Here is a 14695-nt window from a genome sequence, read left to right as displayed (position 1 = left end):
CCACATGTGAGCACTCTGCTGAAGGGGGTGATAAATGGCAATTGAGTGACAACTGGTTCCTGCCTTTGAAGGACTTACCGTGCATTAGGGTTATCATTAGGGTAAGGGTTAGAGTTAGGGTTCCTAGAATTTGTATGTTTGCAAAAGGCTTTCCAGTGTCTGAGTTCCTTCACAAGTTGTCTCACTGGAGTGTCAAAACCAGTTCTCTGGACCGGGCAGGGCAACAGTTTACCCCTTTCCACAGAAGAGAAACTGAGGCTCAGAAGAACTACCTGACCAGAATCATTTAATGGAGAACCAGGAATAGAAATCGGGTCTTCTGGCCTCAAGCCCAGTGATCTTCCCATGATACCATGGTAACACAGGGAAACATGAAGCAAGGTGATATGTTAATACCTTAGTTTGCAGTTTAGTTGGGAAAGAATCGTGTGGATCTTGGTTTTCAGGCGAGACTTCAGGGAAGCTCTAGGATTCCGAGGTTTGTAGGACAGGTAACCCCGCTGCAGGCAGTGGGAGGACCACCTGCAGCCTCCTAGTGGGCTACAGCAGGAATCCGGTGAGAAGCTCGGTATATGACATTTCCGAGCTGGCAAAGGGAACAAACTCCACTTCTCTGGTCCCTTGTGTCTCTGATTTTTCTTGGTAGGGGCAGGGGAATGGGAGCTGAAATTTGCTGCCTTATCATTGGCTCCTCCTGCCGAAGGTTGGTGTGGTTGAGTCAGGAAACTTCAAGGGAACCTCAGAGACACAAATTATCTTCCCAGGGCAGAATAGCCACTTTTCTGAAAGAGCATGAAGTTAGAGTATAGAGTCTGTGGATAAATGAATCAGCAAGTCTGGGCTAACTGGTCGTTAAGTCCATAGGCAGTGGTCTTGGCAACAAGAAGTCCTGGTGAGGAGGCTGTGGATTTAAGCATCTACTTTCCTACACGTAGATTTCACTGCCCTTGGCAGCCAAGAAGTGCTGTATCGTGGGAAGAGCTTAAATCGTCCTGTTCCTGTTGTTTTATTTTGTTTAACTTGAAATCATTTTCCTTTCCCCTGAAAAAATATTTTGAGCTTCTCTGAATACCCAGGTGTCCCATCTGCCCATCCCTAGAGGGTTGGGTCCCTGGAACTTGTTTTTATTAGAAACTGCCTGTTGGAGTGCGTGTGGTGGAGCAAAGATCCCACTTCTCCCTGTGACGGGTCCTTCGGTCCGTCTGCTGTTGTGACAGCTTGGGCACTAGTGACACATCTCGGTGTGGAAAGTGGCCTAAGTTGCCTTTGTCAGTGGGGCTGATGCACCATCAGTGTAAAAAGCTACCGGGGAATTGTCTTTCCAAGTGACTCGGCCCTTCCTCCTGGTGGCTGCTAGTTACTCGGTTATATTTCCTGCCCTCCCAACAAAAGCCCAGCACAGCTTTTTTGAAGAGACCTACATGCATGCTCTTGGCCTCTGGGAGCTTCAGGGATCTGGTTTCAGCATCAGGGAAGGACAGGGGCTGTGTCCCAGTGCCCCCTCCCCACAGACCCTGGAACTTGGATCCCGGCCGAGGCCTTTGTTTTTGTTGGAGGGATGTGGGTGGAAAGCAGAGAGGAGCCTGGGATCCTGGGAAAAGTCTGTTAGCGGGTTCAGCACCTCCAGGACTCCGGAGAAGTGGGCCTGTGCCAGACACTAGAGAGCCGGGCGCTCAGGCCACAGGGCTCTTCCTGCTCCGCCCGCCCTGTGAGAGGCCGCAGCACCCCGAGGACCTCTGCCGTCTCTGTGTCTTAGATGCTGTCAAGGACAGTTCGGGGGCCTTCTAGCTGGTGTATATTGTGGACTCCCCAGCACAGCAGAGCAGACTCAGGCTGACCTGGAGGGGAGGAGAGGGAGGAAGGCCTCATGGGGTTGGATGTCACTGAGGCATCTCTGTCCTCATGTCTGTCCACAGCCCCGGGAGCTGCTGAGGAATCTGGCTCTGACCATGAGAATGTCACAGCTTATTTTTCTGGCTTATGAAAGAGTTATGATTAGTCTTCTCGTTCGTATGGAGAACAGCTCTCCCCTATATCCCCTCTAATTAATACATGTGTGTTTTGTTTTTTTTTAAATATTTTTTATTGATTTTTTACAGAGAGGAAGGGAGAGGGATAGAGAGTTAGAAACATCGATCAGCTGCCTCCTGCACACCCCCCACTGGGGATGTGCCCGCAACCAAGGTACATGCCCTTGACCGGAATCGAACCCGGGACCCTTCAGTCCGCAGGCCGACGCTCTATCCACTGAGCCAAACCGGTCAGGGCTACATGTGTGTTTTTAAAAAAGCAGTAATACACAAAGAACCAACAAGCTAGAATCATAAATCAGTGATGGCGAACCTTTTGAGCTCAGCGTGTCAGCATTTTGAAAAACCCTAACTTAACTCTGGTGCTGTGTCACATATAGAAATTTTTTGATATTTGCAACCATAGTAAAACAAAGATTTATATTTTTGATATTTATTTTATATATTTAAATGCCATTTAACAAAGAAAAATCAACCAAAAAAATGAGTTCGCGTGTCACCTCTGACACATGTCATAGGTTCGCCATCACTGGCCTAGATTTTTAGTAAGATGAGGTTGGAGGGACCATGCAGCCAGCCTCCCACCCGGAATTCACCTGCTCATTCCCTACCGCCACCCCTCGCCCAGCGTGTGTATTGAGGGCCTGCTGAGTGCTGGGGAGCCAGAGCGAGAGGTCCTGCCCTGAAGGAGAGATTCTGGGTTTAGTGGAAGAGGTGGCCATGCAGGCAGCTCTCTCCCAGGTACGTGGTAGGTGCAAAGCAAAGAACACACGGCCTATTGTGAGACCCCGGGCAGAGGCACTTAACTCGGTCCTGGGCCAGGGGAGGTCCTGAAGGAGGTAACACTGAACAGCAACTGAAAGAACAGTAGGTAGAAGAGGCATGAGGAAGAGAGAAAGGGCATTGGCTGAAGCTGAGGAGTGGGAGGAGATGAGACCAGAGAGGCGGTGGGGGAACAGGTGGTGCAGGCTGTGTGCGGGGCGGAGAACAGTTTGGATGGGACGTGGGGCGAGGATTTGGGGATTGGTCCCTTTGTGTGTCAAATGAATAAACAGCATCTCCCTAACTCATGCCCATGTTCATGAAACCTCCCATCAGCTCTGCTCACTCCTACCTCCCTCCCTTCACCTTCTCTCTAAGCACTATCTTCTCTAACACTCATAAGATTCTTTCTTACTTCACAGCACCAGCGAAGACCATCAGGCGTGCTATTTTTTCCATCCCCACTCCTACCCCCACAAGCTACAGCTATATCCATATCCATGACCTCCGCTTCCTTCCTCCAGCCTCCAAGGATGAAGTGTCCCTCTCCCTCACCAAGGCGGGACCTGCATCTGTGCCCATGACCACCCTCTTCTCAGACTCCTCAGGGATCATCAGTCTGTCCTTCTTGACCAACACTTTCCTCTTGGCTTATAAACATGTTCCACTCTTTCCCTTTCTAAAAATAATCCTCATTCTATGTCTTCCTTCCTGGTCCCTGTCTGCCTCCTCTCAACGCTGGTTAACACAGCCTCTGTTTACTCATTTCCCATTGGCCCCTCCGCCCTCCTTACCCCACCGGCAACCTTGCCGAGTCCAATGGATGCTGTCCAATGCTGATTTCATTGGAAGTCTCTGTTGCACTTGACATTATTGGCCATGCCTTCCTGAAAGTCTGCTCTCAACCTCTAGGACACCACATTCTACTTGTTCTCCTGAATCCTTCCTGACCAGTCCTACCCTGCTGTTATCGACTGAATGTTTGTGTTCCCCCCAAATTCATATGTTGCGTTCCTCCCAAATTCATGCGAATAACCTCCAATGTGATCCCTTAGGAGGCGAGCTCTTTGGGAGGTGATTGGGTCATGAGGGTAGAGCCCACATGAATGAGATTAATGCCCTAATTAAAGAAACCTCCGAGAGCTCTCTTGCCCCTTCTGCTATGTAAGGACACAACAGGAAGAGGTTGATCTGTGAACCTGAGACTAAATCCACCAGAGCATTGATCTTAAATGTCCCAGCCTCCAGAACTATGAGAAATAAATGTTTGTGGTTTAAGCCATCCAGTCTGTTATAGCAGCCCGCGCAGACCAAGATGTCTGTTTAGTTTCTCTTTCTAAGACTACCTCTTAAAGCCAGCATCCTCGAGCCCTCTTCTCCTAAACCCTCCATACGCATCTCATAGGTGACTGCTGAGAGAAGATACGCCCTCTACACAGAGAATTCTCAAGCTGCTGCTCCTATGCAGCAATTTCCATGGCACCTGGACCCCAGAGCCACTCCATCCAGATGGCCCACAAGAATCTCAGCTCTACGTCTTCCTCCACAAACCTTCTCTCTCATGCTTCCGAATTGGGAGCTAGTGGCTCAGTCATCTTCATCTGCCCCTTCCTTCCTGTCTCTACCATCAGTGCTGTACTAATTCAGGCCTCACCTTCTCTTGCTTGGAATGCTTTAGTAGCTACCTAACTGGTCATCCTCTCCTAAATCTTCATAGGAAGTCATTTCATTATTTTTCTATTTGACATTTCTAGAGATGGAGAGGTACTGTGTCCTTATGGCAATACATTCCCACATTTGAACAACTCTCATTGCTAGACGGTCCCTCCTTGTATTGAGTCAAAATCAATGCACCTGCAATGTCCACCTTATTCTTCAGGTAAATGGACATAACAGCCCTTCAGATGCATGTTTCCCCCGCCTGTTGGGACCGTGTTTATTTCTAGCATGTGAGATTAGTTGGTATGAGTGGGCGCCTCGAAATAAGACGGGATGAATTCTGGATTCATTCTCTAGGGATTTGAACCAAGAATATTGACCTGTCATCTTTGGACAATAACAGTCCAAGCCTTCAGACATTTCAACACCATGCTCACGGTCCACTTACGTCTTTTCTGTGCAGCCTAGACATTGCCAGTGTACTTTGGGAGACTTGGATACTGGTATCAGTCTATCCCTTGCTCAATATGTCTGAACAAATTATGAAAATTCAGGGTCTTGGTCATATTTTCTCTTGTAAGATATAAATATTCTTGCTACCTACTTAACTTCAGGGGCAATGTACAGATCCATGAGATGTGAGTTACATTGTGTTGGGTGTCTTCTCCCTCCAATTCCAGTTGCTATTTCTCTGTTTCTGCCCGTGACATCTAGCATGGTGTTTGTGGTTTTAAAAAAAGCTTGTTAAATGAGGTGCAAAAGTTTTGAACTCATCTGGAGGAAATATACCTTTAAGGTGACATGTGAGTCATATATTGGAAGTGGTGGAGTTGATGCTTGGCCAAAACCTATCTTATGATGAATCTTTTTTTAAAATCATCACCTGAGGATATCTTTTTATTGATTTTAGAGAGAGGAGGGGAGGGGGGACATCGTTGTAAGAGAGAGCCATCAATCAGTTGCCTCTCGTACCTGCTCCAACAGCGGATTGACCCCACAATCTAGGCATGTGCCTTGCCTGGGATTGAGCCTGAAACCTTTCAGTGTATGGATGACATTCCAACCAACTGAGACAGCGGTCAGGGCTATGATGAATCTTTTTTTTTCTTTCTGTTAACCTATTATGTACTTAGCCCTGACATATGATGCAATTTGTCCAAAGCAGATTTCTGAGCCAGTTGCTAGTCATGGTACTATTTTGGCCAGAAAGAATTTAGAAAGTTGTTTATCCCACACCCCATGCTTGAAGGCTTCCTGAATCTTTGGATTTTCCTCTGTGTGTTTTGCATAACCCTCTTTTTTTTCTTCCAATTACTTCTCCTAACTGTCTTTCAATGATGCGCATTGTGTTTATTGAGTATCGCCTCGTTCATTTGAGGGGAATTAGAAAAAAGGATGAATTAATTTGATTTTGATTTTCTGATATTTTTATTGAAGAGCACATAGGGCATCTATTTTGGGGAACAGCTAATGTATCAAATCACTCATACTTTGAATTAAGTTGTTGAATTAACCAGGTAACATTACCAGTGGAAAAGATTTCTGGTTTGGATCTCCTTGCATTCTGAATGTTGGTCAGCTGGTCTTTAGACCCCTATCTTCAAGTCTGCCTTAGCCAGGGCAGCCTCTGTCTTTTCACTCTCCATAGATGTTAACAAAGCACTACTTTTACTGAATGGAATCTTACCGACAGACCCAGTGATTAATATTTCACTTGCATTGTCTCAGTAAGCCTGTGTGCCAACCTGGTAAGAGAGAGAGGTATTATCGGAAGTCACTTGAGGACCTGGTTAAAGGGAGCAAAGTGGTTTAGAAGAGGTTTTCATTGGTCGAACTTGTACTTAGCTTTTACTTGGAGCCTTTTGTTTCACCCGCCCAATAAACCTTTAAGTGGAACCAGTGACCTTCGGCCTTCATCTTAAGTGTGGTACATTCGACATCTCGCTGGGAGGAATCAGAGCGCAGGGCAGCCTCGTGGGGGTGATTCGGATGTCTGCTCCTCTGTGGGCTGCTCCAGGAAGTCATCATCTAAATTTGATCTAGAGGAGAAGGTACCGGCCGCAGCTTTCAGCACAGCAAGATGTTAACAAATGGCCTATTGAAAATGTCATCATGTTTCACTTTATCTATTACCAGCGAAAGGTGAGACCCCCTTGGAGCTGAGCCCTGAGTGAGCCCAGGGGTAAATAATGCTTTGTCAAGAGGGTAAGGAACATGTTGGGCAAACCCACTGGGGCAGGTCAGGGGGGGATCTCAGGTGTAATGAGTGCACGGAGCAGGTTCTCCCACACGTGGGAAACCTTTGTGAAGGAAAGACGCCATTTTGGCGTTGGGTGTACTGTCTTGTGTCAAACTTAGAATTCCTCCAGCAGTTTTCAAACCGAAATCAGTCTCCTTCAGTGAAAAATAATTTGCAATCCCTTGGTGTTCCATCAAAATAAAACTGAGCTTCAAAAGCAATCGCTTTATGATCCTGCAGGATGGGAAGGTGTGGAGGAGACCTTGCCCAGAGAATGGGGATAAAAGGCAACAGGAATTTAACATCAAAGGCAGCCCTGGGTCCCCATCAGAGGGATTCTGATATAATTAGGTTAGCATGGAGGATCAAGTTACTGCTGCCTGCTTAGGGGGTGTGCTGATTTCAGACTTCAATCTGCACAAATTAAAATTAAATGAGTCTTTTTCATTTACACACACGGAGAGCTGAATTTTAATGGGAATTTCTCAGAACCTCGATAAGCAAGGTGTTCCATAGATATCTTCTTCATATTTCCCATTCATGGCCTCTGAGCCTCTTTTGATAAGCCTTCGATAAGGCTTGATAATGAATAAAGTGAAATTTCTCAGTTTGGGGCTCTCTAAGGGGTTTCGATGGCATTTTCCCATCTGCGCAGGGTCTGACGGCCCCTGTGTCATCACTTGTCTATGAAAAGAAAAATCACATATAGTAGGAAAATGAAATGTCTTAATTTAGCAGCAAATAGCACATCAGTTTTTAATGGCACTGGAGTGCGAATCTGGTGTAAAAGTGATAAATTGCATGGATTTAATTAAAATGTGGCAAATGGCATCAAAACCCATCTGCAGATCTTTGCTGAAGATGAGACTCTTTCTAGGATTTGGAAAAAGCGAAATTCACATCATAAAGGCCCTTACACATTAACATCAGAAACCTGAAACTTAGTGTGATGTTACGGAATTTCTTTGCTACTGCTTCCTTTCTCTCCAGCGGGCCCAGACCCCCTCGCTGCCCCAGATAAGGGAGAGAGAACACCGAGGGCTTCGGCGGAGCTGCTTGCAGTTCACTGCTGTACGTTCTCCCCAGATGTCTTGCCTCTCAAAGAGGCGGTCACCCTGTCAGGCCTGGAGCCTTTCTCCCACGCCTGCACCTCCCCTCGGATCTGGCCCAGGAGGCTGGGCCACAGCAGGCTCTCAGTAAGTCCTTGAGCTAATCAGAGGCACAGTGTTCCAGCGCCTGTAAGGCTCTTGATTAAAATTGGCCTCCTGATTATTTCGGCAGAACTTTGGCCAACAAGGTGACATACGTACGAGTTAGGAAGCTGCCTACAAAGGCCGCTGCGCTGAGCTTCAATGTAAGGCTTGTGAGGAGCAGGTTCAAGGCAAGGGACCCAGGTGAGACCAGCAGTCCCCGTTTGTTAACAGCCCACACCCAAAAGGCAGAGGCCCTGGGGGCACCCTTGGGTCCCCTCCCTACTGGCAGAGTGTCTCTGTGCGATTTGGAATACGGCACCCTTTCCTTAAGACACTGCACTGCCATCTGCCAGGCAACTATTTTAATCAATAAACACATTTTTACAGGCTGTGCATGAAGGGCGCCTCCTTAAATGTAGTGCCACTGTGCTGTGCAGGTCCGGACCAGTGGCCAGGCCATTGTGACCACCATGAGGCTGAGCCAGGCTGAAGTGCCCAATTGCTCTTGCCACCATCCTCTCTTGTGTCTACCAAATAGGAAAGAGAAAATTGGGATTTACCTTTTTTGTTTTTTTCTCTTTGGACTTTTACTTACAAAGTTAATTGTTTATTTAAGTGAAGACTTTGGCTTTCATCACAGTTGTTCGCATGAGAAGCTGTATTTGTCTAGCCTGGCACCCCAGTGGGGAAAGTTGGATTAGGAAAATCAAGCCTTTCTTCATTTATCTTTGGATTATAAGAAAATATTTTAGGTAAGCCATACAGCCCGAGGGTGTCAATAAAAGGTGACACAGACCTCAGTATGTGATTGTTTCTTTTCAAGGTTTAGGATCGCCACAAGTGTCATCCCCTTTCCTTCCATGTGACCTTAGATTAAAACACGCGAGGGTTTGTACTAAAGTTGCTGGACTTGAAACTTGGGGAGAACTGGATTTTCATTTTTCAGCCTGTGGGCAGGGGTAAGAGTGGCAGAAGTCATTGAGTTTTATTCATTCTGGGGGTTCAATTTATGCAAGTTTTCAATGGTAAAAAATACCAATTGGCGCTCTCAAAGCCCTGGATATACTTTGGAATTTGTCTATACCCTGGCCTACTCCTTGAGATTCAACACAAAGCAAGGCTTCAAAGGGGCTGAGTTTCTGAATCTCCAGAGAATCTCACTTTTAGGTGGATTTACTTGCAAGACGATCCTAGACGAGGCAACCGTAGCAAGGCATCAGAACACGTTGCGGAATGGTTATCGGAAGTGTGCTTTTTTCATATGTTTACAACGTTTATTAGGAACTGCCATGGCGCCGGCTCCCTGTCAGGGCAGGTCTCGCCAGAGTTCAGTGGGTTGAGATGAGTCTGTCTTTCTGGATTCTCGCCTTGCCCAAGCTTGGGCCACCTGCTGGCTATTCACAGCACACCCCCGAGGGCTTTCCCACCAGCTCATCAGGGACAGGGGCTTGTCTCTGAAATTAGAGCAATTTTACATGGTGATCCAGAACACCAGGCAAACATAACTTTGTTTGTGATCATAAGTTCTGGATGAGATTTCTAGAAACACGTGGCCTGTGGGGCTGTTTGGTATGATGTGATGAGAGGTCTGGACTGCTGCTGACCTCTCCCTCCATTGATAAGCTGGTCCAGGGCAGAAGAAAGAGGCTTTGTTCAAGAGTCCATGGCATTCTGGGTGTTGTGACCCAGCACCCCTAACTAGGATAAAATAGCCCAGGGGCTCCCTCTGTCCTTCCCTCTACATTCTCTCTTCTCTCCTTCTCTTTTCATGCACACAATTCCTTCCTCCTTTTTTATTTCAAGGCAGTTCATTGCCCACCTCGGTCATAGAGTGAATGACTAGAAAATAATTTTTTTAATTCAACAAAAAATGTTATCATGGGGGCTAGGTGAAAAAGGAGAAGGGATTAAGAAGCCTAGAAAATAATTTTTTTAATTCAACAAAAAATGTTATGGGGGCTAGGTGAAAAAGATGAAGGGATTAAGAAGCACAAATTGGTAGTTACAAAATAGTCATGGGATGTAAAGTACAGCATAGGGAATATAGTCAGTAATCTATCTATATATATAAAAGCCTAAGCAACCATCTGACTGGTAGCTATGATGCGCACTGACCACCAGGGGGCAGATGCTCAACACAGGAGCTGCCGAGCTTTGGTGACTTTGCAGCTGCGGTTCTTGGGTGATGCATCCAGAACCAGAGAGGAGGGAGCCCGATTCCAGGGTTCGTCACCTGAGAAATGCCCTCTCTCAGTCCAGGACCCCTTGGGGGATGTCAGAGAGCGGTTTTGGCCCAATCCTCGCAGGCAAGGCCAAGGGACCCCACTGGTGCATGAATTCCGTGCACTGGCCCTCTAGTATTGTAATAACTATATATGGTGCCAGGTGGGTACTAGAAATATTGGGGACAACACTTTGTAAAGTATATGATTGTCAAACCACTATGCTATACATCCAAAACCAGGTGGGTACTAGAAATATTGGGGACAACACTTTGTGAAGTATATGATTGTCAAACCACTATGCTATACACCCAAAACTAATCTATATATATAAAAGCCTAAGTGACCTTTACAACCAGTTGACTACTTGACCAGTTGACCAGTCGCTATGATGACACACTGACCACCAGAGGGCAGATGCTCAATTCAGGAGCTGCCCCCTGGTGGTCAGTGCGCTCCCACAGCCAACCTCCCACAGCCTGCCAACCTTCAGTGGTCCCTCCCCCTGGCTGGCCGGCCCTGATTGGCCCCAATCAGGACTGGGCTAGACGGCCCCGATAGGCCCCGATTGCCGGCCAGGCCAAGGGACCCCACCCATGCATGAATTCATGCACCAGGCCACAAGTAAAAAATAATTTTGAATGCCAACTATAATTGAAAAAAAAAATTTTTTTAAGGATTAAAAGAAAAAACATATTGACTAAGCCTCCAAGGCCCTGAAGGACACCTAATCCCCATACTAGGGCCTCTGAGCCTGTGAAAGACGTGAAACTTTCTTGCGCTCTCACACTGCGACTCTGTCACCCGTGTGCTGGGGGCGTGGGAGTCAGCTGGAGCTAACTGTAACCACGTGTACTGGTGAATATTGAGACAGATGCATGCAAAGTGCTTGCCACCCAGGGAAAGTGCCTTCTTACAGGTGGTCAATGTCACCCTGCACAGATGGAACCATTTAGTGCTACTCAAATCCCCAAGAACTAGTGAGTTTGAACTGAAAGGAACAGAATAAACAAATTTATGCCTAAGTAGAAATTGATTGTTCCAACTTCTAGTTTTATTCCATCAAAACTAAATGATCAAAGGCCAGAGATCTCTTAACACCTTTTAATAGATTTTGTAATCTTAAAAAAAAAAATTTAGTGAAGCAATTTTTGTGGCTGGGCGTCATCTTTGTAAAGGGGTTCAAATTCCACATTGTTCCAAGCGAGTGCCTACTGTGTGCCAGGTGCTTTCTGTGCATTAAGTCAGGACTCCCAGGATGTGGGTACTGCTATCCCTAGGTGCATAAAGAAACAAGAGGAGACTAGAAAGTTAACCAAGGCCACCTGCTCTTGACCAACCTTCTTCCCACCCATTGACAGGGAAGCAGCCACATGGACGGGGGAAGGCAAGCTTGGTTCTGGTCAGAAAGTGTTTGCTGGGCACCTGCTGTGTGCTGAGCTCCGAGCTGGACTCTGGGAGCCAAAGACATGGCCTCTGTCCTCAAAGAGCTTGTGGCAGCAGACGCATTGCCCACTGTGTAGAGTCTGTTGGTGGGTTCCCTGCCCCCTCAGATAAAACCCAACTAATTTATTGTGGTCTTCGAGGCCCCTGCCTGCCTCACCCTCCCCTCTGTTCTCTCCCTGTTCCCCAGCCTAGGCCCCAGCCAGGCTGCACAGTTGACACCTCAGCAGGTGTGTCACTCTCTCTGCTGGACCATGCGACGGAGGCATGAAGGAGGGACACAGGGACAGTGTGTTCAGGGAGCTGTGGGAGGTCCCTGCCATCGGGGTTCCGTGTCGTGTGCATTAGGATTGGAGCTCAGGACCAGATAGAGAAGCCTTATGAAGGCTTTGGGTTTTATGTGTGGGTGACTGTGAGCCCTTCAGAACATAACCACTATTTCCCTACACCTCAGCAACCCATGGGCCCAGATAAAGGCTTGAAAAGGTAAAAGACCCAAATCTGCTGACTCATGGACACCACTGCATAATGACAGAACCTTGCTCGGCTCCCTCACCAGTTATTTCTGGGGGTCCATGGCCCTCTCCTGTCTGGTCCTCCTCTCAGATTCAGACCTGAATTCCTATATGAGATGTCAGCATATGGCAAGGACAGGGGTTCAGCTCACTGGGCCCCGAGAAATGTGTTCAAAGCTCAGGGATCTGGGAGGATATGGCAGGCTGGGGGTTTGTGTCCCCCATGGACCAGGTCTGGGAGAGTGGGAACCAGGCATATGAAGCCCATTCACGTGTTTGCAGGAACGCTGGGAGAGACTCTGGGCCTCCTGTCAGCCTAGCTGAGGCTCCCCGTGAGTGTCTGAGCCAGGAGGGCAGGATAACTCTGTGCATTGCAGGTGGCGGGTTGCAGGACCAGAAATGGGGGTGAGGACATTGTGAGGAGGCTACTACAGAAGTTCGGGGAAAGCAGAAGAGGGAGGGACAGGCTTGGCAGAGAAGATGAGTTCCATTCATCCACACTGACATCCAAGCTCTGAAGTGGATTCTGGTTTATTCGTACCTCGACACCAACCCAAAGGACTGGAGATGGAGATTTCAGCACCTTGCAAAAGACTCTGAACTGGCCTTGTGTCGGCAGCCCCACCTCCAGCCAGCCCATTCCGCTCACTGCGGTGAGACTGATCTGTCTGAACGCATCTTTTATGTACCTGCTGCCCTCCCGGACAGAGATTTTCTTTTCTTTTCTCTTCTTTTCTCTTCTTTTCCTTCCCTTCCCTTCCCTTCCCTTCCCTTCCCTTCCCTTCCCTTACCTTCCCTTTCCTTCTTTCCTTTTCCTCTTCTTTTCTTTTCTTTTTTTCTTTAAAAAAAATTGTTTGTCAGTTACAGTTGACATGCAATATTCTGTTAGTTTCAGGTGTGCCACATAGTGATTAGACATTTATATAACTTATGGAGTAAGTGATCACCCAGTAACCAGGCAGAGATTTCCAGTTCTCTCTCTCTGGAGTGTGAACGTCTACCCCTCAGAGCGCAGTTTCGGTCACAAGTGACAGGAGTCCAGTGCAGACCAGCTTAGGCCACAAGGGGAATGTACTGGTTGATGTAATCAGCTGGGGCTCAGCCATGTGTGTGCCACCAGACACTCCATCTCTTCCTCCTTCTCTCGGCATTCTGACTTCATTCCCTCAGCACATTCTGGCAGGGAACAAGAGGTGAAGCAACCTGCATAGTTCAGGTCTCATGACATTGTCAGCAGAGTGGGTGGAGTGTCATTTTTACTCCGTCCCACTGAGAAAGATCCCAGAAAGAACTCTGACTGGACCAGCTTGGGTCAGGGGCCCTTACCCAGGTCAACCACTAATAACCAAGAAGGTGGAGTCTGAATCACGGGCTTGGAGAAAGTGTGGAGCTCTCCTGTGGGAGGAGGGGTGAGATATATATATCACATGCACGTGCACGCACACACACACTGTAGCACTTCTGTGTGCCTCCACCCTCTCCTCCCCAACCAGAACCTCCATCCAGCCAAGCCCAGCTCCTCTGACCTCATATATGCCAAATACCCTTCCTGTTCTCAAGGGTTATCCTCAAGGCTAACCCTGATTCCTCATCTCTCCTCTCTAACCCCTCCCCCCACCCCCCAGGGGAGAGGCCACAGGGATTTTCTCTTCTGCTACAAGAGAAAGCAAAATGGCAAAGAAGTGAGAGCTGCTCAGGCTGCAGAGCTGGAGGCAGGGATGAGATCCAGGCAGTGTGTTTCCCCAGCTCAGGGATGGATGAGCTGTTCCTCTGTGTGTGGTCTTCCCAGATGCGCTTGCTCTCCGTGAGGGTAGGGACCAGAGCTGTCATCCCGGCTGGAGGCCCCATGGCTGGCTAATTGCTTAGTCCTGATTGCCCTTCCCCCCCAAGCCTTTCTCTTTCTGCCTGCACCCCCCCCAACTCCTGGGCCTGGGGACTGGGTCTTTGCTGGTGATGTGCACGATTTAAAATTCTGTGGGAACTGGGAAGCTTTTCTTCCTGGAGGGACAGAATAAAATCAATATTAATTATAATGCAGATGCCATCTTTTTCTAATCCCCTCAACTGTCTCCAACATGCAAATGAGTGTGCGCAGCCTCCTCTGGGCTTTCCCACAGATGCTCCGTGCACTCCCTCCCTCCTCCCGGACTTAGGAGCACTAACCTCCCATGAATTCGGGCCCCATTGTTGTGCCTGATTTGAAATGCAGGCTCTACTGTCACGCAGCCCCTTCCTTCCAGGCTAGAGCAGCTTACTTCCTGGGAGGACTGTTGGAACGTGGCTTTCTGTGTGCATCGAAGTTCCCAGCACGTTCCTGAGTTGGCTCTGAGCCTCTAGCATGTGTTTCCCAACCATTTCCTGGGCTCCGGCTCTTCCTGCCTGTCAAGACCCGACTTGCTGGGGGCCACACGGGACTGCAGAGATGCTCATTCCAGATTCAGAGAGATAAGCATGATCTTTTGAGCTGGCCAATGTTGGCAAGCTAGGACCCGTCCTGGCCTTGTCACTGAACCAGAGGTCTGGGGCAGGCGGCAGCAAGGTCCTGGAGAGGATTGAGGAGACCTCTACAAGGCAGCCAGCGGGCACCGATACACGTGCCAGGCTGCTCTCCTGAGCTACTTCCCTGCCAGCA

At 48.1% G+C, this 14695-nt stretch overlaps 1 protein-coding gene across 3 annotated transcripts in view; it reads left to right on the top strand.

The window, feature by feature from the left end:
• Nucleotides 1-14695, top strand: part of BCAR3 (breast cancer anti-estrogen resistance 3) — a 104442-nt gene that overhangs the window by 56623 nt on the left and 33124 nt on the right. The window lies entirely within an intron of this gene.

This window comes from Myotis brandtii, unplaced genomic scaffold, assembly GCF_000412655.1.
Source record: "Myotis brandtii unplaced genomic scaffold, ASM41265v1 scaffold58, whole genome shotgun sequence".
NCBI lineage: Eukaryota > Metazoa > Chordata > Mammalia > Chiroptera > Vespertilionidae > Myotis > Myotis brandtii.
The sequence above is the reverse complement of the archived record's forward strand: the minus strand, read 5'-3'. Positions and strand labels throughout refer to the sequence as shown.